This window comes from Mustela lutreola, chromosome 10, assembly GCF_030435805.1.
Source record: "Mustela lutreola isolate mMusLut2 chromosome 10, mMusLut2.pri, whole genome shotgun sequence".
NCBI lineage: Eukaryota > Metazoa > Chordata > Mammalia > Carnivora > Mustelidae > Mustela > Mustela lutreola.
This window is the reverse complement of record NC_081299.1, coordinates 35,101,978-35,129,222: the sequence shown is the minus strand read 5'-3', so window position 1 is coordinate 35,129,222 and position 27,245 is coordinate 35,101,978. Positions and strand designations below refer to the sequence as shown.

The window sequence follows — 27,245 nt, the reverse complement described above, 5'->3', positions numbered from 1 at the left end:
ATTGAGAGTGAGGAATGGAGAAACATCTGTCATGCAAATGGATGTCAAAAGAAAGCCAGAGTGGCAATACTTCTATTGGACAAAATAGACTTTAAAGCAGAAACTGTAACAAGAGTCAAGAAGGACACTATCATAATAAAGGGGACAATCCAACAAAACTATATAACAGTTATAAATATTTATGGGCCCCACATGGGAGCACCCATATATGCAAAACAGTTAAGAACAAACATAAAGGAGCTAATCGATAATAATACCATACCAGTGGCAGACTTTAACACCCTACTTACACCAATGGACAGGTCATTTAAACAGAAAATCAACATGGAAACAATGACTTTGAATGACACCGTGAACCAGATGGATTTAACAGAATACTTAGAACGTTCTAGCCCCAAACAGCAGAATACACATTCTTTTCAAGTACACCTGGAACTTCCTCCACAATAGATCACCTATTAGGTCACAAAACTAGCTTCAGCAAATTCAAAAAGATCGAAGTCATACCATGTATCTTTTCTCACCACAGTGTTAGGAAACTACAAGTCAACCACAAGCAAAAATTAGGAAAGACCACAAGTAACATGCTGCTGAACGATGAATAGGTCAACCAGGAAATATTAGAAGAAACTAAAAAGTACATGGAAACAAATGAAAATGAAAACACAACAGTTCCAAACCTTTGGGACGCAGCAAAAGTGGTTCTCAGAGGGAAGTTTATAGCAATATAGGCCTGCCTCAAGAAGCAAGAAAAACCTCAAATAAAGAACCTAGCCTTGCATCAAAAGGAGCTAAAAAGAGAGTAACGAATGAAACAGAAGGTTTCATTTGAAGAAAGGAAATAGTAAAGATTAGAGCAGAAATAAGTGATACAGAAACTAAAAAGCAATAGAAGAGATCAGTGAAACCAGGAGCTTTGGAAGAAATCAATAAAATTGACAAACCTCTAGCCAGACTTAATCACAATAAAAAAAGAAAGGGCCCAAATAAATAAGAGCAGAAATGAGAGAGGAGAAATAACAACAAACACCATGAAAAGAAAATTATAAGAGAGTATTATGAAAAAATACATGCCAACAAATAGGACAACCTAAAAGAAATGATAAATTCCAGAAACATAATCTAATGAAAGTGAAACAGGAAGAAATAGAAAATTTGTACAGGCTGATAACAAGCAAAGAAATTGAATCAGTAATCCAGAAACTCCCAACAAACCAAAGTCCAGGACCAAATGGTTCCACAGGCAAATCCTATCAAATATGTAAGGGGCACCTGGGTGGCTTAGTCAGTTAAGTCTCTGCCTTCAGCTCATGTCATGATCCCAGGGTTCTAGGATCAAGCCCCACATCCACATCGGGCCTCCTCCTCAGTGGGAAGTCTGCTTCTCCTACTGGCCCAGCCCCCTCACTCATGAGTTCTTTCTCTTTCTCTCTCTCTAAATAAGTAAATAAAATCTTTTCAAAGAGCAACAAGGACAAAAAAAATTTAAAGAAGAGCTAATGCCTTTTCTTCTCAAACTATTCCAAAAAGTAGAAAAGGAAAGAAAACTTCCAAGTTCATTCTGTGAGGCCAGCATTATCCTGATAATCAAGACCTGTTAAAGACACCATGAGACAGCGGGGTGCCTAGGTGGATCAGTGGGTTAAATCTCTGCCTTCAGCTCAGGTCATGATCTCAGGGTCCTGGGATCGAGCCCCACATCAGGCTCTCTGCTCAACAGGGAGCCTGCTTCCCCCCTCTTTCTGCCTGTCTCTTTGCCTATTTGTGATCTCTCTCTCTCTCTCTTTGTCAAATAAATAAATAAAATCTTTAAGAAAAAAGACACAAAAGAACTACAGAGCAATATCCTTAATGAACATAGATGCAAAAATCCTCAACAAAATACTAGCAGACAAAATCCAACAATGCGTTAAAAACATCATTCCCGGGGCGCCTGGGTGGCTCAGTGGGTTAAGCCGCTGCCTTCAGCTCAGGTCATGATCTCGGGGTCTTGGGATCGAGTCCCGTGTCGGGCTCTCTGCTCGGCAGGGAGCCTGCTTCCTCCTCTCTCTCTCTGCCTGCCTCTCTGCCTGCTTGTGATCTCTGTCTGTCAAATAAATAAATAAAATCTTTAAAAAAAAAAAATCATTCCCCACAATCCAGTGGGATTTCCTCCAGGGTTGCAAAGGTGGTTCAGTATTCACAAATCAATCAACGTGATAAATCACATCAATAAGAGAAAGGATAGAAACCATATGATCTTTTCAGTAGATGCAGAAAATGCACATGACAGAATACAACATTAATTCATGATGATGCCCTCTACTGACTAGGTTTAGAGGGAACATACCTCAGCATAATAGTTCACTACATGGAAAACCCATAGATAACATCACCCTCAATGGGGAAAATTATGAACCTTTCCCCTAAGGTCAGGAACAAGACAGGGATGTTCACTCACCATTTCTATTCAACATCATACTGGAAGTCCTAGCTATAGCAATCAGACAATAAAAAGAGAGAAGAGGCATCCAAATCAGTAAAAGGGAGGTGAAATATTCACTATTTGCAGATGACATGATAGTCTTCTACATTGAAAATCTCAAAGACTTGCCTCCCACCACAGCCAAACTTCTGGAACTGATAAAAAGATTCAGTAGAGTTGCAGGATACCAAATCAGTGTACAGAAATCTATTGCATTTGTGTACACTAATAAGGAAGCAGAGAAAGAGAAATTAAGAAAACAGTCCTGGGGCGCCTGGGTGGCTCAGTGGGTTAAAGCCTCCTCCTTCGGCTCAGGTCCTGATCTCAGGGTCCTGGGATCGAGCCCCGCATCAGGCTCTCTGCTCAGTAGGGAGCCTATTCCCCCTCTCTCTCTCTGCCTGCCTCTCTGCCTACTTGTGATCTCTCTCTCTGTCAAATAAATAAATAAAATCTTTAAAAAAGAAAGAAAGAAAGAAAGAACAGTCTTTTCAACAAATTGTGCTGGAAGAACTGGATATTCTGATGTAGGAAATGGATATAGACTTCGATGTTACACCCTCCGCAAAAATTAACTCAAAGTGGATAATGGTAAAATGCAGAACTATAAAACTTCTAGAAGCTACAGAGTAGAAAACCTAGGTGAACTTGGGTGTGGCAATGACTTTTGAGATAGAACACCAAACGCCTAATCTATGAACGAAAATAAATAAATAGATAGATAGATATGGTGGACCTTTTTTGTTTAAATCAATCATTCTGTGAAAGACAGTTTTAAGAGAATGAAAAGACAAGTCACATACTTGAAGAAAATATTTACAAAAGGTATATATGATAAAGGACCAACACCCCCCAAATACAAAGAAGTCTTAAAAGTCAAAATTAAGAAAACAGTAACCCAATTAAAAAATGGGCAGAAGAAAAAAAATGGGCAAAAGACTTAATTTACTCCAAAATGAATCATGTACTGTATGTTGGCTAATTGAATTTAAATTTTAGGACAAAAGATCTGGACACTGTGTTAAGAAGATATACAGATGGCAGATAATCATATGAAAGCATGTTCAACATCCTTTGCTATTATGGAATTGCAAATTTTAATAACAATTAGATTCCACTACACACCTGTTAGAATGGCTAAAATCCAGAACTCTGACAACACCAAATGCTGACAAGTTTGTGAAACAAGAACTCTTATTCATACTTACTGGGAATGCACTTCCAACCACTTTGGAAGATAGTCTGGAAAGTATTTTTTTGTTTTGTTTTTTGTTTTTGTCTACAATGCAAAACACAATTTTACTCTACAATCCAGCAATTGTGCTTCTAGGTATTTAATGAGTTGAAAACTTACTTCCACATAAAAACTAGCATGGGGATGTTTATAGCAGGTTTTTTTCCCCCCATAGTTGCCAAATTTTGGAAGCAAACAAAATGTACTTCAGAAGGCGAGTGGTTAAATAAACTGTGGTACATCCATACCACAGAATACTATTTACTATAAAAATGAAATGAAGTTTTGAAGGTTGGAAAGACCTGGAGGAACCTTAAAATGGTCATCATTAAGTAAAAAGCCAGTCTGGAAAAGCTTAAACTATATGGTTCCAAGTATATGACATTTTGGAAAAGGCAACTCTGATAGAGACAGTAAAAGATATTAGTGGTTGCTAGGGGATTGGGAATGGTGGTGCTGGGAAGGGGGAATTACTAGAGAACAGGGGATATTTATAGCAGTGAAATGACTCTTTATGATGCTATGATAGTAGCTACATGACATTATGTGTTTGTCAAATTTAGAGTGAATCCTAAACTATGAACTTTAAAACAAATATCATCTGGGCATATTTGCATAGGTCTATGTTTGGGTTCTCTATTCTTTTCCAATGATTTTTGTGTCTATCCCCTAGTAACACATAGTCTTGATTACTACAGCTATATAATTCCTAACAGTGGGCAGACTGTTTCCTCCCAATTTATCCTTTTTTAAAGAACATTTATTTGACAGAGGGACTGTACACTTGTGCACATTGTTGAGGGGAGCAGAGGGCAAGAGAAACTGAAGCAGATTCCTCACTCAGCATGGAGCCAGACGTGGGGCTTGATCTCACAACCCTGAGATCATGACCTGAGCCAAAACCAAGAGTTGGACGCTTAACTGACAGTGCTGCCCAGGTACCCCTCCCAGTTTATCCTTCTTAAAAAAAAAATGTTTTAGCCCTCCAGTTCCTTTTCTTTACATATAAAGTTTAGAATAATCTTGTCAGTAACCATAAAACATCTTGCTGGGATTTTAATTTTAGTTCCAGTATAGTTAATATACAGTGTTAAATTAGTTTCAAGTGTTTCAACAATTCTATATATGACTTGGTGCACATCATGATATATGTACTCTACCTTCACCTATTTCACTAAACCCTTCCCCACCTAACCGCCCCCGCCAATAGTCTGGTAACCATCAGTTTGTTCTCCGTAGATAAGAGTCTGGTTTTGGGGGGGGCGCCTGGGTGGCTCAGTGGGTTAAAGCCTCTGCCTTCGGCTCAGGTCATGATCCCAGGGTCCTGGGATCGAGCCCCACGTCAGGCTCTCTGCTCAGCAGGAAGCCTGCTTCCTCCTCTCTCTCTCTGCCTGCCTCTCTGCCTGCTTGTGATCTCTCTCTCTGTCAAATAAATAAATAAAATAAAATAAAATAAAGAGTCTGTTTTTTTTGTTTGTTTGGGGTATTTTTGTTTTGTTTATTTGATCTCTCTCTCTCTCTTTAGAAAATCTTGCTGGGATTTTGATAGGAGTTGCATTAATTGCATTTGGGGAGAATTGACATCTTTACTCTGCTATATTTTCCAATCTATGAATAATGGGATCTCCATTTATTTAGATCTTCTATGTTTTCTTTCATTAGTGTTTTGTAGTGTTCAGCATACAAGTCCTGCATATATTTTATTAGATTTACACCTAAGTGGGTTTTTTTGTGTGTGTGATTATAAGTAATATTGTGTTTTAAGTTTTAGCTTCTAATTGTTCATTGCTAGTATATAGAAATACAGTTGATTTTTGTATGCTCACCAGGTGTAGTATGTGAACTTACTTAGTACCATTATTTTATTGAATTCGAGTTATGAAAGCTGACATCTTGCATTGTTTCCTGTCATAGGGGAAAGCATTCAGTCTGTCCCCTTTAAGTGTAATGCTAGCTGTAGGTTTTCAGTTGATTATTACATTGAAGATGTTCTCCTTTATTCCTACCTTTTTTTCTAAGAGTTTTATCATGAATGTATGTTGAATTTTGCCAAATGCATTTTCTATATCAATTGAGGATTGTCATTGTTTTTTAGCCTGTTATATGGTGGATTATACTGATTGATTTTCAAATACTGAATTGTTTTCAAATACTGAATCAGTTTGCATTGCTGAAATGAGCTCTACTTGTTCATGGTGTATAACTCTTATCATATATTGCCAAAATCTGTGTGCTCATGTTTTGTTAAGCATTTTTGTGTCATATTTATAAGGGATAATGGTCTTTAGTTTCCTTTTTTGTTACGGTCTTTGGTATAATGATATTATTAGTTTAGTAAAATTTTTTGAAAATTGTTTCCTTTACATTTTCTGTAAGAGATTATATAGAATTTATGTTAATTCATTTTTAAACATTCAGTAGAATTCTCCAGAAAAACTGTCTGGGCATAAGTATTGCTCCTTTGGAGCTTTAAAATTATGAACTCATTTTCATTAACAGGTTATGGATATTTCAGTTATCTATTTCATATTGGATGAGTTGGGTTAGTTCGTGCTTTTTGAGGAATTAGTTTATGTCATCCATCTTGTCAATATTATGTGTAGAGTTTTTCTTTCCTTTTTTTTTTTTTAAGATTTTTAAATTTTATTTATTTGCCAGAGAAAGAAAGAGACAGCAAGAGAGGGAACATGAGCAGGGGGAGTGGGAGAGGGAGAATCAGGTTTCCCACTGAGGAGAGAGCGCATTGTGGGGTTCAATCCCAGGACTCTGGGATCATGACCTGAGCTGAAGGTAGAGTCTTAACGACTGAGCCACACAAGTGCCCCATGTGTAGAGTTTTTTCATAGTATTCCCTTATTATCCTTTTGTTGTTTGCAGGTTTTGTGTAATATCCTGTTTCCATTTTCATATTGATATTGTGTCTTCTCTGTTTTTTTGTTGTCAGTCTTGCTGGAGAGTTGTCAATTTTATTGAACTTTTCATGAATCACATTTTTATTTCATTGATTTTTCTTTATTGTTTTTCTGTTTTCAGTTTCATTGATTCCTGTTTTTATTTCCTTCCTTCTGCTTCTTTTGGTTTTATTTTGCTCTGTGTTTCTTAGATTCTTGAGATTGAAGCTTAGGTTATTAATTTGAGATTTTTCCTCTTTTAAAAAAATGTAAACATTTCATGCTATAAATTTCCTTCTCAGCATTGTTTTCACTGCATACCACAAATTTCTGTATGTCATATTTTCATTTTTTAAAGTATTTTATTTATTTATTTATTTTAGAGAGATAGATAGTGAGAGAGCAGTTGGGGCAGAGGAAGAGAGTCTTAAGCACACCCCATACCCAGCACAGAGCCCAACTTGGGGCTTGATCTCACAACTCTGAAATCACGACCTGAGTCAAAACCAAGAGTCAGATGCTCAACTGACTGAGGCCCTCAGGCATCCCTGTTATATTTTTATTTTTTTTAAGTTTGGTGTATTTATAATTTTCCCTTGAGACTTCCTTTTTTACTCACAGATTGTTTAGAAATATGTTGTTTAGTATTGTTTGGTGATTTTCCTATTATCTTTCTATTTGCTTTCCAGCTATTTATTTCATTGCAGTGATAGAGTACACTGTTGCAATCATTTTAAATTTGCTTTATGGCCTAGATAGGGTCTATTTTGGCATATGTTTCATGGGCATTTGAAACAAAAGTTTATTCTGCTTTCTTTGGGTATTTTACATTGATTATATTCTGTTGATTGGTGGTGTTACTATTTTTCTAGATTCTTGTTTATTTTCTTACTCGTTCTATCAGTTCCTGGGATAGGGGTGTTGACTGTAATTGTGGATTTCTCTGTTTGTTCTTTCTATTCAGTCAGGGATTGCTTTACATATTTTGCATTAGTTTGTTTGGTTCATTCAAATTAAGGATTGCTATGTGTTATGGATGGATTTACCCCTTTATCATTAGGGGTATCATTGCTCTTTGGTTCTGATAATTTTCTTGGTTATGAAGTCTATCTGATACTAATATAGCTACTCCTGCTTTCTTTTGATTAGAATTTGCATGGTATATCTTTTTCCATCCTTTTATAGTCAACTTACTTGTTGTAAGTGAGTTCCTTTTACAGGACTTTTCCAGGGGCGCCTGGGTGCCTCTGTTGGTTGAGCATCTGACTCTTGGTTTTGGCTCAGGTCATGATTTCAGGGTTGTGAGATCAAGACCCAAGGGTATACTTGGGTCCTGTTTTTTAAAAAATACACTACCTATTTCTGTCTTTTAATTAACTTATTTAGATAATTTATATTTAATGTAATTATTGGTATGTTATGACTTCATCCTTTCATTTTATTTTTGTCTTTTGTTTTTTTCTTACTGTTTTTTATTTCTGTTTTTCTGAACATTGAACATTTTTTAGAATTCAGTTTTTATAGTGTTTTTGAGTTTCTCTCTTTGTGTAGTTTAATAGTAATTGCTCTAGGTTTTGTATTATAACTAATAACTTGTTATAGTTTACTGATGTTGACATTTTATCACTTCAAGTGAAATGTGGAAACTGGGGCACCTGGGTGGCTCAGTTGGTTGGGCGTCTGCCTTCAGCTCAGGTTATGATCCCAGTGTCCTGGGATAGAGCCTCACATCGGGCTCCCCACTCAGTGGAGAGCCTGCTTCTCCCTCTCGCTCTGCCTGCTGCTCTGTCTACTTGTGTTCTCTCCTTGTCTCTCTCTTAAATAAATAAATAAATAAATAAATAAATAAAATCTTAAAGAAATAAAGAAAGAAAGAAATGGAGAAACCTTATTCTTCTTTACATTTCTTACTTTTCCTCATTTATATTACAAATTGTCTTAAATATTCCCCCTATACATGTAGAAGCACATCAGTGTTATAATTTCTTTCTTTCTTTTTAAAGATTTTGCTTATTTATTTAAGAGACAGAGCACAGAGGAAGGGTGAGAGGGAGAAGTAACTCCCTGTTGAGCAGAAAGCCTGTTGTGGGGCTTGATCCCAGGATGTTGAGATCATGACCTGAGCCAAAGGCAGACACTTAATGAACTGAATCACCCAGGTACCCAATAATTTTTTTTTCTTTAAGCAGCAGACATAATTTAGAAAATTCAACAGAAGAAGGAAAGTCTTTTGCTTACCCATATTTTTGCTTACTGCCTTCTTCATAGTGTTCCAAGATTTCTCCTGTTGTCATTTTCTTTCTATTTAGAGAACTTCCTTTAGGTATTCTTTATAAGTAAATATGCAGGCAATAGATTTCTTTTGGTTTTGCTTCATCGGACAGTATCCTGATTTCTCCTTCATTATTGAAGGATATTTTTACTGAATATAGAAGTCTAGGTTTACCAATAGAACAAACAGAAAAAAAATAGAACAAGTTTTCTCAACAATGGAAAAATGTGCCACTTTCTGCTGACCTTCATGATTTCTGATGATAAATCTGCTATTATTTGAATTGTTTTCCCCTATAAATAATGTGTTGTTTTTCTTGCTTCTTTTGTTTTTGTTTTTGTTTTAAGAACTTTGAAGTATCTTGTGGATTTTTGGGGGCATATTGTTGTTTGGAGTTTGTTCAGCTTCTTGAATATAGGTTTATGTCTTTTGCCAAATTTAAGACATTTTCAGACATTATTTTTTCAGGCCTTACCTTCTTATCTCTCCCTATGGGGCCCCAATGATGTAAGACTTTTTGTTACAGTCCAACAGTTCCCTGAGGCTGTTTGGTGTGTTGGGGTTTGTTTTGTTTTGATTTGTCTTTGATAGGTTGGGTGATTTCTATTATTCTGTCTTCGGGTTTACTGGTTGTTTGCTCTGTCCCCTTTATTCTGCTGTTATGTCCGTCAGTTGATTTCATTTCAATTTTGTATTTTCTAGTTCAAAAATTTCTGCTCAATTCTACTCTATGTCTTCTATTTCTTTCCTGAGAGTTTTTATTTTATAAATTTGCTTCAAGGGTGTTTGTTATGGCTCACTGAAGCATTTTTATGTTGGTTTGTTTAAGATTGTCAAATAAGTTTAATATTTCTTATTTTGGTGTTGGTGTGTAATGGTTGACATTTTTCATTCAAATTGAGGTTTTCTTGGTTCTTGGTATGAGTAATTTTCAGTTGAAACCTGGACGTTTGAAATGTTATGTTTTATGACATTACATTTTTTTTAAGTCTTGTAGCAGGTTTCTTCTGACACTGCTGTGGCAGTGGTAGGAAGGAAGCTGCCTCATTACTGCCAGGTGTGAATATGATTAATAAATAAGACAGAATGTAATTTATCTATTGTATAATATAGATAATAAATGTCAGACAAGTTAGCAGAGGGAGAAATCAATATAATTTGATATCATCAAAAAAGATACCTTAGAATTAGTGGAATTTGAACTTGTCAAAATGGATAGAGAGGAAGACAGTGATTATTTTAGTATGATCAAGGGCACAAAAATAGCAATGAGCTAGTCTGTGTTTAAGGGGAGCAGAAGGATACTAAAAAGATAATAACCATATTTTCCTAACTTGACCACTTAGACCACTATCTGACAAAAAATTAAAAATTACAAAAAATTAACTCAAAGTATATTAAAGACATGAACATAAGACCTGAAATTGTAAAACTCCTTGAAGAAAACATAGGTGTTAAGATTTTGACATCAGTCTTGATGATAATTTTTTGGATTTGACACCAAAAGCAGAGGCAACAAAAGCAAATAAAAGTAAGTGGGACTACTAACAGACCAAAAAGTCTCTGGATAGCAAAAGAAACCATCAACAAAATGAAAAAGCAGCTTACTAAATGGGAGAAAATATTTGCAAATCATATATCAGATAATTGTTAATATCCACAATATATAAAGAATTCATACAACTCAATAGCAAAAACAAACAAAAACTCAATTTGATTTAAAAATGGACAAAGGATCTGAATAGACATTTTTCCAGAGAAGACATACAGATAGCCAACAGACACATGGAAAGATGTTCAGCATCCCTTATCATCAGGGAATTGCAAATCAAAACCACAATGTGATACCACCGTATGCCTGCTAGAATGGTTGTTATCAAAAGTACAAGAAATAACAAGGTTGGCAAGGATGTGGAGAAAGGGGAACTCTTGTGCTCTGTTGGTGGTAATGTAAATTGATATAGCCACTGTAGAAAACAATATGGAAGTTTCTCAAAAAATTAAAAATTGAAATACAATACAATTCAGTAATTTTATTACTAGCTATTTACCCAAAGAAAACAAAACATTAATACACTAATTCAAAAAAGTTTATGCACCCTTATGTTTATTGTAACATTATTTATAATAGCCAAGTTATGGAAATTAAGAAAGTTAAGGAAGACCTAAGTATCCACAGATAGATGAATGGATAAAGAAAATATGTGTGTATCTATATCTATCTATTTATATATTTATATATATATAAATAATTAAAATGGACCATTACTCAACCATAAAAAAGAATGAAATCTTGCCATTTACAACAACATGGCTGGACCTGGAAGATATTATGCAAAAAGAAATAAGTCAGATGGAGAAAGACAAATACCTTATGATTTCACTTATATATAGAATCTAAAAAACAAAACAAATGAACAAACAAAAAATAGAAACAGACTTATAGCTACAGAGAACAAACTGGTAGTTGCAGAGGGGAACAGGTGGGAGCAAAGGCAAAATAAGGTGAATGGGATTAAAAGGTACAAAATTCCAGTTATGAAATAAATAAGTCACGGGGATGAAAAGTATAGCATAGGAAATATAGTTAATAATATTGTAATAACATATAGTGACAGATAGCAACTATACTTATCATGATGTACATAGTATAATATATATAATTGTTGAGTCATTATGTTTTACACTTAAAATTAATATCACATTGTATGTCAACAATACACGAATTTAAAGAAAAATCTGATTACCATAAAAATAGCTCAAGTGCCAGGTGCTAATTATATCTTCTTTGTGCTCTTGGAGAAAAATCTGAGCAATTGAAACTAGTTCCTTATTTTTAATTTTCTATGTCATGAAAGAAATAAAACTCATTGCTATCGTATGGAGAAGTTCATTGAACACAGTGATATAGGATTAATATGTTTGGCTACAAAAAAGAAAGCATGGAATACAAACTGTCAGTTCAAAAGAGCAGAACTTTATATACATTCTTGTTCTATCAGTTATTGATAAAAGAGCATAGAAATCTCTAACTCTTAACTCTAAATTAATTGTTAATTTACCTTTATCTTTTCACTTCATTCAGCTCCGGCTTCATATACTTTGGAGTACTGTTATTAGGTGCATCTACAGTTCTAACTTTTTTATCGTCCTATTGTATTGATTCTTTATATCATTATAAAATTTCCTTCTTCTGATCCTCTGAACTTTCTTGATTCTGGGCTTTCTCCTCATTGCAACCAAGATAGCATAGAGACACAGGCTTTCCTACACTCCCCCGAGGGAGTGTAGTTGATGTCAGTCAGGGGAAATCCCAGTCCTGGAGTGCCAACACTCCATTTGTATCCTTACTTTTAAGGATGTATAGTGGCTTTTGAATATTTCTTCACTGTTGATGTGAAATTTTTCCATAATTAATACCACCCTTGACTTGACTGACCTCTCGAAAACAAGGTTTGAATTCTTTTGGATACCCTATAACATATCTTTAAGGTACTGATGGTCGTTATTACTTCTTCCTCTCAACTTTTCCTGTCCTAGAATACCTGAAGATATTTGTAGATGGATATTTTTAGAATTCCAGGAACAGCAACTCTTTCAGAGGACTTCCAGAGCAATGACCTACTGCCCCTTGTATACTCCTCTCACTGATATGACTGAAGTCATTTATTCTCAATCTATCAGATCTAATATTCTCCTTTTAAACAAGTTTTTATAAGGTTCCCTTTACTCTCCTATAATGAAATTCATAGAAACTCATAACCTGCTCAACATATAATGTCTAAAAAAATAAATATATCCTAATAATGTGTAAAACAAAAAGGAATAATTTATGAGATGACATTTTATATGCGAATGCATGAGCATTTGAAATGCATTAGAAAACATGATAATGTGTCACATATTTGTACCTATTTATAATTTAATTCATCAGTATATTAAGCACTGTGTGCCATGCTGCCAAGCACTAAGTGCTAACAATACAGCCGAGAACAAAACAGATTTTCTTAAAAAAAAGAAAGAAAGAAAGAAAGAAAAAGACAAAACAACTTTATACTCATGGATCACATGTTCTACTGGGGGTAGATAAAATAAGCAAGAAATAGGAGGTGGTAAGTGCTAAAGAAGCCATAATAAAGAAATCATTCTACTAAAAAATGCCAGGCTCAGATGGCTTCACTGGTGAATTTCAGAAAACATTTAAGGAAGAAAGAATACTAACTCTACACAACAATTCCAAAAATTTGAAAAGGAAGGAATACATTCCAGTGCATTTTGTGAAGCCAGCATTACACTGCTATCAAAACCAAAGCATCATAAGAAAACTATAGATCAATATCCCCCATAACTAAAGATGCAAAAATTATAAACAGTATTTTAACAAACCCAGCAATATATGAGGATAATGATTCTCTACCAAGTGAGATTTTTCTCACTCAAGAATGCAAGTTTAACATTCAAAAATTAATAAAGTTAATTCATAGTAACAAAATTTAATGATGCAAATAAAGCACTTAACAAAATCCAACATCTTTTCTTGATAAAAAATAAAGAGGCACCTGGGTGGCTCAGTTAGGTGTCTGAGTCCTGGTTTTGAGTCAGGTCACCGCCTCAGGGTCATGAGACCCATGCTGGGCATGGAGCCTATTTAAGATTCTCTCTTTCTCTCTCTCTCTTTCTCCCTCTCCCTCTGGCCCCCCAACCCCTGATGGGGCATGCTGTCTGTCTCTCTCAGGGGAAAAAAAAGGCTATTAACAAAAGACAAGAAAAAAGTGTTGTAAAGATGTGGAGAAAAGGAGCTCTTGTGCACTGTTGGTGGGGATGTAAATTGGTACAGGCACTGTGGAAAACAGTATGGAGGCTTGATCCTCAAAGAATTAAAAATAGAACTACCATAAGACTGAGTTCTAGGGAGGATAGTAGAGTAAGAGGACCCTAAGCTCACTTCATTTCAGAGATATAACTAAATAACAGTTTCATCAGTGTAAATAACCCAGAAAATGACCCCAAGGACTGAAGAACAAACTCTCCACAGCTAAATGTAGAGAAGAGGCCACATCAAAGAGGGTAGGAAGGGTGGAAGCAGGGTAGGGAACTATACGGACCTGTGGGACTGTAGCAGGAAGTAGGGCCACTGAAGGCACAGAGAGGGGAGAAAAACAGACTCTCACACAAGGCAGTCTGCATGGGGAAGATGAATCTCTGTAAACATTTGGTTTTAAAAACAAGAGGGGTTGAATTTCAAAAGTTCTTATACTCAGTGGAGGTTAAGATCTAGAACTTTAAAAATAGGCTCATGGGAGAGCAGGGAAAACCAGAAGAAACAGAGTCCCTGCCCTTAAAGAGTCAGCTCAGCAGCCCATGGCAATATAGCATAGAAACAGGAGTTTGAAAAAAGCTTTGGGTATACATAAGGGGGATTTGTTTACTAATTGCAGAGCGTGCTCTGGAGGGGCAGGAATTTTGGGGCAAGTTCTCCAGGAACAGAAGAGCTGGAACTCAGCACTTCCTTCTCCAGCCCCAGCCTCGACACATAGGCACCTGCAGGAACCAGCCCAACTTACTAACAGCGTGCCCACCCCTGAGTTCTCCTGTGGACACACCCCCTCCCACCAGGCCTGAGCTCCAAATCCCCTCCTAGTGACAACATCAAGCATAATAACATTCACATTATAGAGATCTCAGAAGGAGAAGAAAGAGAAAAGAAAATATATTTGAAGAAATAATAGCTGAAAACTTCCCAAATCTGGGGAAGGAAACAGAAATCCAGATCCAGAACTCAGAGAGAACCCCTAACAAAATCAACTGAAGGAGGTCTACACCAAGAAATATAGTAATTAAAATGTAAAAAGCACTGATAGAATTTTATGAGACTGAAGGAGCCAAGTTGTCCTTTTATAAAGAAGAATGGATAAAGAAGATGTCATTCATATATATGGTGAAATATTACTCAGCCATCAGAAAGAATGCATACCCACCATTTGCATCAACATGGATGGAGCTGGAAGGGATTATTCTAAGTGAAATAAGTCAAGCAGAGAAAGACAGTTATCCTGTGGTTTCACTCATGTGGAACATAAGTAGTAGTGTGGAGGACCACAGGGGAAGGGAGGGAATGGGAAGAAATGGGAAGAAATCAGAAAGGGAGACAAACCATGAGAGAGACTCTGGACTCTAGAAACCAAATTGAAGGCTACAGAAGGGTAAGGGGTGGGCAGACAGGGTAATGGGGTGATGAGCACTGGATGCAATACACAACTAATGAATCAATGATCCCTACATCAAAAACTAATGAGGGTACTATATGCTGGCTAATTGAACATAAGAATAATAATAAAAAATCACACAGAGGTCTCATTGGCTAAAATCAATACATCAACAGGGCTGCACTAGAGGAGAATTTCTTTCTGGAAGCACTAGAGGAGAATCTCTTTTCTTACCTTGTTCAGCTCATAGAGGCTGCTGATATTCCTTGCCTCACAGCTTACCTGCTCCACCGTTGGAACCAGCAACATTGCACGGCTATGACCTTTCTTCCATAGTCAGGTGCTCTCTTTATTCTCTTCTGATACAGTCTTCAACTTTTTTTTTTTTAAGATTTTTATTTATTTATTTGACACAGAGAGAGAGAGATCACAAGTAGGCAGAGAGGCAGAGAGAGAGGAGGAAGCAGGTTCCCTGCTGAGCAGAGAGCCGGATGGAGGACTCGATCCCAGGACCTTGAGATCATGACCTGAGCCGAAGGCAGAGGCTTTAACCCACTTAGCCACTCAAGCGCCCCTACACTCTTTAACTTTGAAGGACCTTTGTGATTCCATTGTGCCCACCTGGATAATCTCCCCATTTCCAAGAGAGTCCCTTGTGTACCATGTAAGGCATATTCACAGGTTTCAGGGATTAAGAGATAGACATTATGGGAGGGGAGCATTGTTTTTCCTACTATAACATTTGTCACTATCCTTTCTCTTTTTAATGTCTTAGACACCACCTACTTTCACCTCTAATTCATTGCATTTCAGCCACCCACTTCCATATCCATATCTCAACTTTTCCTCTGAAATCTTAAAATTTTAATAATTGTGCTTTCTAGGGGCATCTGGGTGGCTCAGTGGGTTAAAGCCTCTGCCTTTGGCTCAGGTAATGATCCCAGGATCCTGGGATCTCTGCTGAGCAGGGAACCTGCTTCCCCCTCTCTGTCTGCCTCTCTGCCTACTTGTGATCTCTGTCTATCAAATAAATAAACAGAATCTTTAAAAAAAAATTGTGCTTTCTAGCTATTACCCCTTTTGTCTTTTCTATTGTTCCTTCCCACTATATATGTTGTGTATTTGGTTAGAGGCACAGAGTTGTGGGGAAATCACAGGGTTATGGTTTCCAGGGCTCTGAAAGAAGAGATTCCTTTGCAGAATTTTGAAAAGTTGCTTCAGGTTTGATCCAAGCTCTACTACTAATGAATTATGTAGGAAAGTCACTTCCTAAGTGAAATTAAGGAGTTAACTTCTCAGGGCACCTGGGTGGCTCAGTCAGTTGGGCATCTGCCTTTGGCTCAGGTTGTGATCCCAGGGTCCTGGGAACAAGCCCCACATTGGGCTCCCTGCACAGTGGGAAGCCTGCTTCTTCCTCTGCTACTCCCTCTGCTTGTGTGCACTCTCTCTGTGTCAAATAAATAAATAACATTTTTAAAAAAGAGTTAACTTCTCTGAGCCTCAAGTTATTAATGTGAAAAATGACATTAATTATCATGAAGTTGTTGTAAAAAAATATATAAAAGGTGTCCTCTTGAAGGGCACTCAATATAAGGGAGCTCTTACTATTTTTTTTACCTTATCAAGTGCTCCATTTTATCTCTATTGTAAGGATGTGCTGTCCCATTAAGATATGTGGTTTTCTGAGAAAATACTGGATCAATCAGATGATAACATGGTTTTATAATCATTCCTTTAGAGTCCCAATATTTGGTATATTTTACTTTGTATTAGAACCACCTGATAGGCTTATTTAAAATGCAGATTATAGGCCATTGTAGCCAATGAGACTGTATGTGGAATGGAGCTTAGAAATATGCATTTTGACAAGCACCACATTCTTGAAACTCTTAGTAATGGTTTTCAGCAAAACAGCCTATTTGGGGGGGGGGGGGGCGCCTGGGTGGCTCAGTGGGTTAAGCCTCTGCCTTCAGCTCAGGTCATGGTCTCAGGATCCTGGGATTGAGCCCCCCATCTGGCTCTCTGCTCAGCAGGGAGCCTGCTTCCCTTCCTCTCTCTCTGCCTGCCTCTCTGCCTACTTGTGATCTCTATCTGTCAAATAAATAATTAAAATCTTAAAAAAAAAAAAGCCTATTTGGGGAACTTGGATGTGGTCATTGATTTTCTTAAATGAAGTATTCTGATTTTTTTTTTATCCTAATCAAATAAATTGTTAGCTAAGGTGGGGAAAGATTAGTAAATTTTGGTCACAGATAGGAGGAAGCTAAATTGAGACTGGTCTTAAGTTGGAGTAAATCTGGCTGAACAAGAATAAAGCTGCCTTAATTGAGACCCAGAGTAGAATCTATTTGATGGGCAGCATGCCAGTTCTTTAACAAGAGCTTGAGTTTCATTCTACTTCTGAATGGCCATTTATCATCCAGAGCTCCCTCTAGCCTGCTTTCCCTAATGTCCTTCTTTCCCCCTTTAGTTTTTTTTTTTTTTTTTTTTTGTATTTGCAAGATGAAGAAGAAACAGTGCTAACCTGCTAAGTTCACATTCTGGCTCTGCTTTTTACTAACTGTAAAGTTAGTAAAGTTAGTAAGGACCCCAGGAAAGTTCTTTAATCTCTATAAACTTCAAATATTTTATTTATAAGATGAAAAGAAAAATAACTTTGCAAGTGTTTATTATATTAGTCCCCTTCTTTTATTTCTGCCTTGCCTCCCCCCCCCACCTTTCCTTTTCTATATACTTCCTAACCTCTTCCCAATCTGTAGTTGTGGGTCACAGCCATCAGTTTAGTCTCCAGCTTGACATGTCATATATTACATCTTGACTTGTGGAGAAACAAAAGAACCCCATATTTAGAAGAAATCTTGGAGGTTGTCTCTACCAACTCCATCGGCATCACTACTACTACTAATTTTTATGCTCCATAAGAGTAGAAGTTGTTTCTGTCTTCTTTACAGTTATATTCCCATGGTGCCTGGCACAGATTAGGCAGTCAATAATGTAATTTAAATGAATGAATGAATGAATGAATGAAAAAATGAACCTTATCATGTGATTCAATAATCTTTATAGGTGTACCCCCTTCAACTATTAGATACTGAGATCAATGTTAGGGATTATACCTTACTCATTACTATATTTTTAATACTTTCCATGGGATCTTGCATGCAAATGGATGATTAAAATGAATAAAATAGGTGGTCGTATTTTCTTTATTATTTCCAATGACAGAGAACTTTTTAAATGTAATCAGATAAAAGGCAACCAACTATTTCATTCATTTAGTCTGGCATTTCAAACGGTGATATAGTGATGCATGAGTGTCTGAGTGAAATATTATGAGGTTTATCCATCATCATACAATTTCAAGAGCCCTAGTCCTCTCCTTGTACCTCAGAGTTGATCCTGGTGCGTTCCACAGGTTATGCAGAAAACAAGTTAAAGTAAATAAAAAGTCAGTGTAGCAATTGATCATAGGCCAAAAATGGAATTGGCCAACTAGTCATCTGCTGCCGCAGAAATGAGGTGCTTCATTAAGGCTCTTGGTCAAGAGCTGCCACTAGGCCTAGAATTATGATGATTATTAAAAATTTAGAGAATGCTTGGGGTGCCTGGCTGGCTTAGTCAGTCATGAGGTTTGGGGGTCATGAGTTCAAGCCCCACATTGGGTATAGAGGCTACTTAAATGTTTTAGAAAATGCTTAATAATGATATAAAGTAGAAGACATCTCTGACTTTTAAGGGCTTAGTATTAAATTGGGTTTTAGAATAGAAAGATGAGAAATTGTAGGAAGAATGGAACTAAAATAGCACCTATAACTCTTGATTGCTTTTATTTCCCCACAGTAGACTGTGCCCTCCTTAAAGGCTGAACTGGCTGGCCAAGTGCCAGGCACAGCATAAGCACTTAGTGGATGTATAGATGATTAAGCAAAGCACCTTGATAAGATGACGAATTTAAGGGGCGCCTGGGTGGTTCAGTGGGTTAAGCCTCTGCCTTCAGCTCAGGTCATGATCCCCAGGGTCCTGGAATCAAGCCTCAGATCACATCGGGCTCTCTGCTCAGGTTGTGATCCCAGGTTCCTGGGATCGAGCCCCACTTCGGGCTCTTTACTGAGCAGGGAGCCTGCTTCCCCCTCTCTCTCTGCCTACTTGTGATCTCTCTCTCTGTCAAATAAATAACTAAATTCTTAAAAAAAAAAAAGATGAGTGAAGCAAGCCACCCTGCAGTTCTTATTCTTTGTTGTGTCTCACCAAGTGTTAAGTGCTGTGATACAATTGCAATAATGAGGAATACTTTGCCTCAATTAATAATAATAACAGAAACAACAACAATAGCTAACATTTCTGTAATGCTTACTATAAGCTAGGCCCTCCTCTAAGTGTTTTTATATGCATTAAAACTGTTTTAATACGTATTACAACTCTGTGAGATAATTATTACTTATCCCTGTTTTACAAGTGAAGAAACTGAAGCAACAGAAGCATAAATAATTTGCTTAGGGTCTCACAGCTAGCAAGTAGCATGGAATAAATACAATTTAGCCTTCCTTATTCCAGAGTCTGTCCCTTAATCACCCTTAACTACTACTTTATACTTCCCTCCAGTTGTGCTCTTTGCCTGTCCAGCATACTTTCCCTTACCTCTTTTGGAAATGCTGTCCTTTGTTCTTGTGAGGAAATCATTTCATGTGATTCAGGTAGGTTTGACCACTCTCTTAGCTCCACATGAAGGTACATGAGAGGCCTCGCTGACTCAATACACGACCTCTTCACTAGGATGATTGATTCAGGATTCAATCAAATACATGTGCTTTTGGCTGATGATATTAATGATAAGGGTGCCATGAGCTTAACATAAACAGTAATAATCATTTTACATTTCATAAGTACTAACTGAATGCGAAACATTCTAGGCACATGAGATACATCAATGAGCAAAGCAAAGATCACTGAGCTTTTACTGTAGCAAAAGAAAGCAATGATAAACATAATAAGCAAATACATTACATAATGTGTTAGTAAGTGTTATTGAAAAGGGGAATGAGAGAATAGGGTTTGAAGGAATTTAGAATGCAGGAATGGCAGTAGGGAGATAGAACAGTTTCAGTATTTAATGGGGTGATCTGGGTAGACCTTAGGGAGATCTACTGAGACTTACTTAAAGGCGGGAAGGGTGTACCAAGAAGATATTTGGAAGAAACAGCTAGACCAGAAGCTCTAAGGTTGGACTCTGCCTGGTATATCTGAAGAGCAACAAAAACTGTAAGGGACAGAGTAATAAGAAAAAGAAGGCAGGGAAGTAAGTGGGAGCCAATGCATAGCCTATTTAGGCCATTCTAAGACTCTCAGCTTTGAATGAAATGGGAAACCACTGGAAGTATTGAGTAGAGGAGTGTCAAGATCCGACAGATTTTTAAAAGCTCACTCTGACTGCTGTGTGGAGAATAGATAGAAGAAGGAGTAGAAAGAGAGCAGGTATATCTGTTAGTGAAATAATTCACGCTTGGATCAGAGTTGAAATAGTGGAAATGTTGAGAAATTGTTTTGGAAGTATTTTATAAGTAGGGCAAGTACAATTTCCTGATGGATTGGATATAGGATATGGAATCAAGGATGATTGCATGGTTTGGGGTCTGAGCAACTGAAAGGATGAGATGGGGAAGGCTACAGGTGAAACAGGTTTGGGGTTTGTTAAGTTTGAGATATTTATCAAGACCTCCAAGTGTTTCTATAAACACTTGGAGGGAGTTGGATGTGTGAGTCTGGTTTTTGGAAGAGAGATCTTTATCTGAGATCTAAATTTGAGGTTCATTGGCATAAAGATGTTATTTAAAGCAAAGGCACCTGGACATTGGGGAGGGTATGTGCTTTGGTGAGTGCTGTGAAGTGTATAAACCTGGTGATTCACAGACCTGTACCCCTGGGGATAAAAATATATGTTTATAAAAAATAAAAAATAAATAAAAAAAAATAAAGCAAAGGCACCAGTTGAAATAACAAAGGGAGTTAAGTAGTATAGAAAAGGATCAAGGACTGAGCCCTGGGGTATTCTGAGCTTGAGAAATGGCAATAGGAAGAGGAGCCAACAAAGAAAACTAAAAAAGGGGAGTCCAGTAAGATAAAATGAAAACCAAGACAGTGTGTTGTCCTGGAAGCCAATGAAGATAGTATCAAAGATGTAGGAGTTGTTAACTGTGTGAAATGTAAGATAAGGACTGAGAAATGGTGATTGAATTTAGCAATACTAGACTTCTTGTAAAAAAATAATAATTTGCAGTTTTACAAATTGAAAATAAAATTGTAATAGAGAAACCTGGAAAATTAGCTTCTATCCACTTTTTAGTTAAAACGTGCTATTTTTACCATGGCTTTATTTTGTATAACTCAGTGTTTTATTACAAAGCAAACCACTCACTTAACCACCTCCAGAACAAGAAATAGACCAATGCCAACACCCTTTAACACTTATTCATGCTGCATCACAATCACTGTGTGTGTCCTCCTTGCAAATATAACTACTGCCCTAACTTGATGGTAATCTAATTCTTGCTTTTCTTTCTTGTTCCTCTTAAGTATATATCTCTAAATACTATACCTTAAAGTTGCATGTTTCTTAACTTCATATAATCATGAATTAAGTATATTTTTTATCTGATATATTTTATTCAACATTACATTTATGATGTTCATCTATGTTGCTAAGTATTGTAATACTGTAATACTGTAGCGTAATCCACAATTACATGATATAGAGCATTTTCTCCAAAAATTTATTTCAGGCAGCTTCTTGTGGCAATCCCCAACCTGCAAGAGGTAACCACACTTTTAATATTTTCCACCTTAGAGTGGTTTTCCTGTTGGAGAATATCATATAAGTGAGATTATTTTTAGTATATATCTATGCTGGGCATTATGGTTATGAGAGTCATTGTATTATTAGGTGTATCAGTAGTTCATTCCTTTTTTTTTTGGACTATTATAAAAGTTTGTTTAACAAAAAAGTTCAATATGAAAATGCACACGACCTGATTTTTATATTTGTAGTGAAACAGGCACTATGGAGAGGGGACATGTGGAAGCAGTTGCTTTCTTCTGATGAACACGCCCATTGTTTATACTCATTCCAGGGCTTCTAACATGATACTATTTCCTCATATTACCACCATTCCAATATTGTTCTATTGCCCACTAGTTGCTCTCTCCACACATTCATCTATCACAAGATTCATAAACAGATCGAACCCCCACAATATTCCTTGGACATGTCTGCCACCATTTCATTTCAATGATAATTTCTTGTCCATAAATTTTTTCAACTTGGGAGGTTGAGCTTTGCTCTTGGTGTCTACTCAGTGAGCTCAAAGATGCCTCCAAATGGAATTCGTCCAGTAGTTCATTACTTTTTAATGCATACAGTAGTATTTCATTGTATGAATATACCACTTTGTCCACTCTTCTTTGAATAATATTTGAGTTTTTCCAATTTTTTGCTATTGTGACTACATATGTTATAAATATTCTTTGTAAGACTTTGTGTGGGCTTTTTTTTTTCCATTTCTCTCAGCTAAATACATAGGGGTGGCATTTTTTTTAATATTTTTTTTTTAGTTTTTTAAAGATTTTTATTTATTTGGCAGACAGAGATTACAAGTAGGCAGAGAGGCAAGCAGAGAGAGGAGGAGGCAGGCAGGCTCTCTGCTGAGAAAGCCCAATGTGGGGGGCTCGATCCTAGGACCCTGGGATCATGACCTGAGCCGAAGGCAGAGGCTTTAACTCACTGAGCCACCCAGGTGCCCCAGGGATGGCATTTTTGTGTCAAAGTGTACCTATATGTAAATGATTGTGTGATTTTGGAATTCATCACCTGATTTATGGGATTCTCACTAGCAGTATATGAAAGTTCTGGTTGCTCCACTTTTTGGCCAACATTTGGTGGTATCGTTCTTTTAAATTTTAGCCATTTCAGTACATATGTAATGTATCTCATTTTGGTTTTAACTTACATTTCTATAGTGATTAAAGTTGTTGAACACTTTTAATCAGTTCATTAATCAGTTGTATATCTTCCTTTGTGAAGTATGTTCAGTTTTTCCCCCCCTCATTTAAAAAATTGGCCTGGGTGGGTTTTTAAATTTTTTTATTATTTAAAAAAAATTTTTTTAAAAGATTTTATTTATTTATTTGACACAGAAAGACAGAGCACAAGCAGGGGGAGCAGCAGGCAGAGGGAGAAGCAGGCTCCCTGATGAGCAAGGAGCCTGATACTGGACTTGATCCCAGGACTCTGGGATCATGACCTGAGCCAAAGGCAGATGCTTAACCGACTGAGCCACCCAGGTTCCCAAATTTTTTTTAGTTTTATTTAAATTCAAGTTAGCATACTATTAATAGCATACAATTAATTTTGGGGTCAAATGTAGTGTTTCATCAGTTGCTTTTTTTTTTTTTAAGATTTTATTTATTTGACACAGAGAGACAGCAAGAGCGGGAATACAAGCAGGGGGAATAGGAGAGGGAGAAGCAGGTTTTCTGTGCCCTCATCAGTTGCGTTTAACATCCAATGCTCATTACATCAAGTGCCCTTCTTATTGCCCATCACTCTATTACCACATCCCCCTACTAACTTCCCCTCCAGCAGCCCTCAGTTTGTGGTCTATAGTTAAGAGTCTCTTATGGTTTGTCTTCTTCTCTGTTTTTATCCAATTAATTTTTCCTTCCCTTCCCATATGTTCATCAGTTTTGTTTCTGAAATTCCACATAAGAGTGAAATCATATGGTATTTCTTTCTCTGACTTACTTCACTTAGCCTGATACCCTCCAGTTCCATCCACATAGTTGCAAATGGCAAGATTTGGGGCTTTTTTGATGGCTGTATAGTATTCCATTACACAGATAAATATATATCTATATATTGATATTGATATCTCTCTCTCTCTCTCTCTATATATATATATATATATATATATCATAGATATCGATATCGATATACAGATATCACATCTTCTTTACCCATTCATTCATCCGTTGATAGATATTTGGGCTCTTTCCATAGGTCAACTATTGTGGACATTGCTGCTATAAACATAGGGGTGTATGTGCCCATTTGAATCAGTATTTTTGTATCCTTTCTATAAATACCTAGTTGTGCCATTTCCTGGGTCATAAGGTAGTCTCTTTTTAACATTCTGAAGAACCTCCATACTGTTTTCCAGAGTGGCTGCACTGCTTGCATTCCCACCAACAACCCCATTTCTCTGCATCCTCACCAACATCTGTTATTTTGTGTTGTTAATTCTATTTATGTATTCATTTATTCTGTGTTGTTAATTTTAGCCATTCTGACAGGTGTGAAGTGGTATCATTGTAGTTTTGATTTGTATTTCCCTGATGATGAGTGATGTTGAGCATTTTTTCATGTGGCTCTTAGCCATTTGTATGTCTTCTTTGGAGAAATGTCTGCTCATGTCTTCTGCCAATTTCTTAACTGGGTTATTTATTTTTTGGATCTTGAGTTTGATAAGTTCTTTATAGATTTTGGATACTAGCCCTTTATCTGATATGTCATTTGCAAATACCTTCTCCCATTCTGTCAGTCTCCCATTTTAGTTTTGTTGATTGCTTACTTTGCTATGCAGAAGCTTTTTATCTTGATTAAGCTTTTTATCTAGCTTTTTATCCCAATAGTTCATTTTTGCTTTTGTTTCCCTTGCCTCTGGAGACAGGTCTAGTAAAAAGTTGCTGTGGCTGAGGTAAAAGAGGCTGCTGCCTGTGTTCTAGTCTAGGATTTTGATGTTTTCCTGTCTGACATTTAGGTTTTTCATCCATTTTGAATTTACTTTTGTATATAGAGTAAGAAGGTGGTCCAGCTTCAGTCTTCTGCATGTTGCTGTCCAGTTTTCCTGACACTATTTGTTGAAAGAGACTGTCTTTTTTTCTATTGGATATTCTTTCCGCTTTGTCAAAGATTAGTTGACCACAGGGTTGAGGGTCCATTTCTGGGTTATCTGTTCTGTTCCATTGATGTATATGTCTGTTCTTATGCCAGTACCATACTGTCTTGATGATTACAGCTTCATAATACAGCTAGAAGTCTGGAATTGTGATGCTTCCAGCTTTAGTTTTCTTTTGCAACACTACTTTGGCTATTTGGAGTCTTTTCTGGTTCCATACAAATTTTAGAATTGTTTGTATCAGCTCTGTGAAAAATGCTGGTGTTACTTTGATAGGGATTCTGTTAAATCTGTAAAATGCTTTGGGTAGTATAGTATTAACAGTATTTGGGTACTATAGTATTGACAATATTTGTTCTTCTAATCCATGAACATGGAATATTCTCCCATTTCTTTGGGTCTTCCTGAATTTCTTTCATAAGCATTTTATAGTTTTCAGAGTACAGATCTTTTACCTCTTTGGTTGGGTTTTCTCCCCAACAGAAAGGTCAGGAAGATATTACACTTTCACTCTATTTAAGCCTCATTGTAATCCAGTAAATAGATACAAAAGATAGAATACAAGTAAACAGATTAATATCCTTAAAGAGGATGATGATGTGATGTAAAGACCAGCTCTCTGATTTGGGCTCGCCTAAGATAACCCAGCTAATGAGTGTCAGGACCCAGATTTATATATTTTTATTTAAAGTGTAATGTATTCTTCATTATACCCTAGCTACTTCTACTTGTGCCTGAGTGTTGGTTAGTTTGGTGAAAAGAGACTAGCTTATAGACCATTGTAGGAATGAGATCCTGAACTAAAAAGCAGGGGTAAGAATGAAATAGGACATAGCATGCAAATTGTATTTGCCATTCTCTTTGTTATTTTTCTTCTTTTAATATTTTACTTGATTTTTATATTATTATTTTTTAAAGATGTTATTTATTTAAAAGAGAGAGACAGCATGAGCTGCCAGGGCCGGGGCAGGATGGGGTGAGAGAAAGGAGAAGGAGAAGCAGGCGTCCTGCTGAGCAAGGAGCCTGATGGGGGTTGGAGCCCAATACCCAGGACTCTGGGATCATGACCTGAGCTGAAGGCAGATGCTTAACCAGCTGAGCCACCCAGGCTTTTTGCTATTTTTCTATAAGTCTGCTATTTTTCTATAAGTTTTACTCAGTTCTATCACAGGAGTTCTTTGCCCATCACGTATCATAACTACCTATTTACATGTCTCTCTTTCTCTTCAGATTATAAAATAGTCAGGGGCTGTGTCTTTATAATAATCTTCAATATTAGCACTTAATTCAAAGATGTTATTTGATTGCTTGCTTTGCTGAGTGAATAAATAGATTATAGAACCATTTTTAGAGAAGGTTCAACATTGAATGACTAGGATGTTTTCCTTAATAGGGTCTGGGAAATCAGGAGGAGCATAATTTTTAGGGGGAGATTGATGAGTTCAGTTTGGAACATGTTAAGTTTAAGTGACTTCCTTAGGAGATGTCCAGCATGTAGTTGGAAATGTAGATCTGGAACCTAGAAGACTTTTAGAGGGGTGTGTGTGTGTGTGTGTGTGTGTGTGTGTGTTGTGTGTGTGTATTGCCAGCAAAAAGTAGTCTTTGAAATTACTTGAAACTATCCTACTTGTCACCGTCATTTCTCTCCTATGAATAACTTTAACAGCCTCCTAGCTAATCTCTGTGCTTCTGTTCCAGCCTCTCTCATTCAATCCATTCTCCACATTCCTATCAGAATGATCTTTCTAAGATATAGAATCTAATCATGATATTACCTTATTTAAAATAATGTTAATGATTTTTTCTTGTTTTAAAAAAAGAATTAGAGCTCTTTATCTTTTTCCTTATAATCTCAAGTCTTCCTACATCTTCAGGCACATATCTACCATTATCTTCTTTATACTGTACCTTTCAGCCATACAGGATTACTTGCAGTGCTCTCTATAGGCCGCCATCATAGTGGTAGTGGAGGTGGAGGTGGTGGTGATACTGATACTAATACCAGTATTTTTCCAATAAATGTTAGGATTGTGCCAGCCCTTCTTGTATGCAATTTATATGTAATAGGAATAGCTAACAGTTAATATAGCACATACTGTGTAACAACACCTTCCTAAGAGCTTAACACTTTGCCACACCCAGCAGGGAAAGGTGTCTTCTTAGGTTCAATTAAACATTCAGGCTCACAAGACTATGTAGTAGGCCACACTTGACAGTAGTCTACTCAAAATTAA

General features: G+C 36.7%; 1 protein-coding gene and 1 pseudogene across 1 annotated transcript in view; one reads left to right on the top strand and one right to left on the bottom strand.

Annotated features, from left to right (window-relative positions):
* The window catches only part of ZSWIM5 (zinc finger SWIM-type containing 5), a 221,294-nt gene that overhangs the window by 94,852 nt on the left and 99,197 nt on the right, over positions 1 to 27,245 (top strand). The window lies entirely within an intron of this gene.
* Positions 22,180 to 22,392, bottom strand: LOC131808966 (small nuclear ribonucleoprotein G-like; annotated as a pseudogene).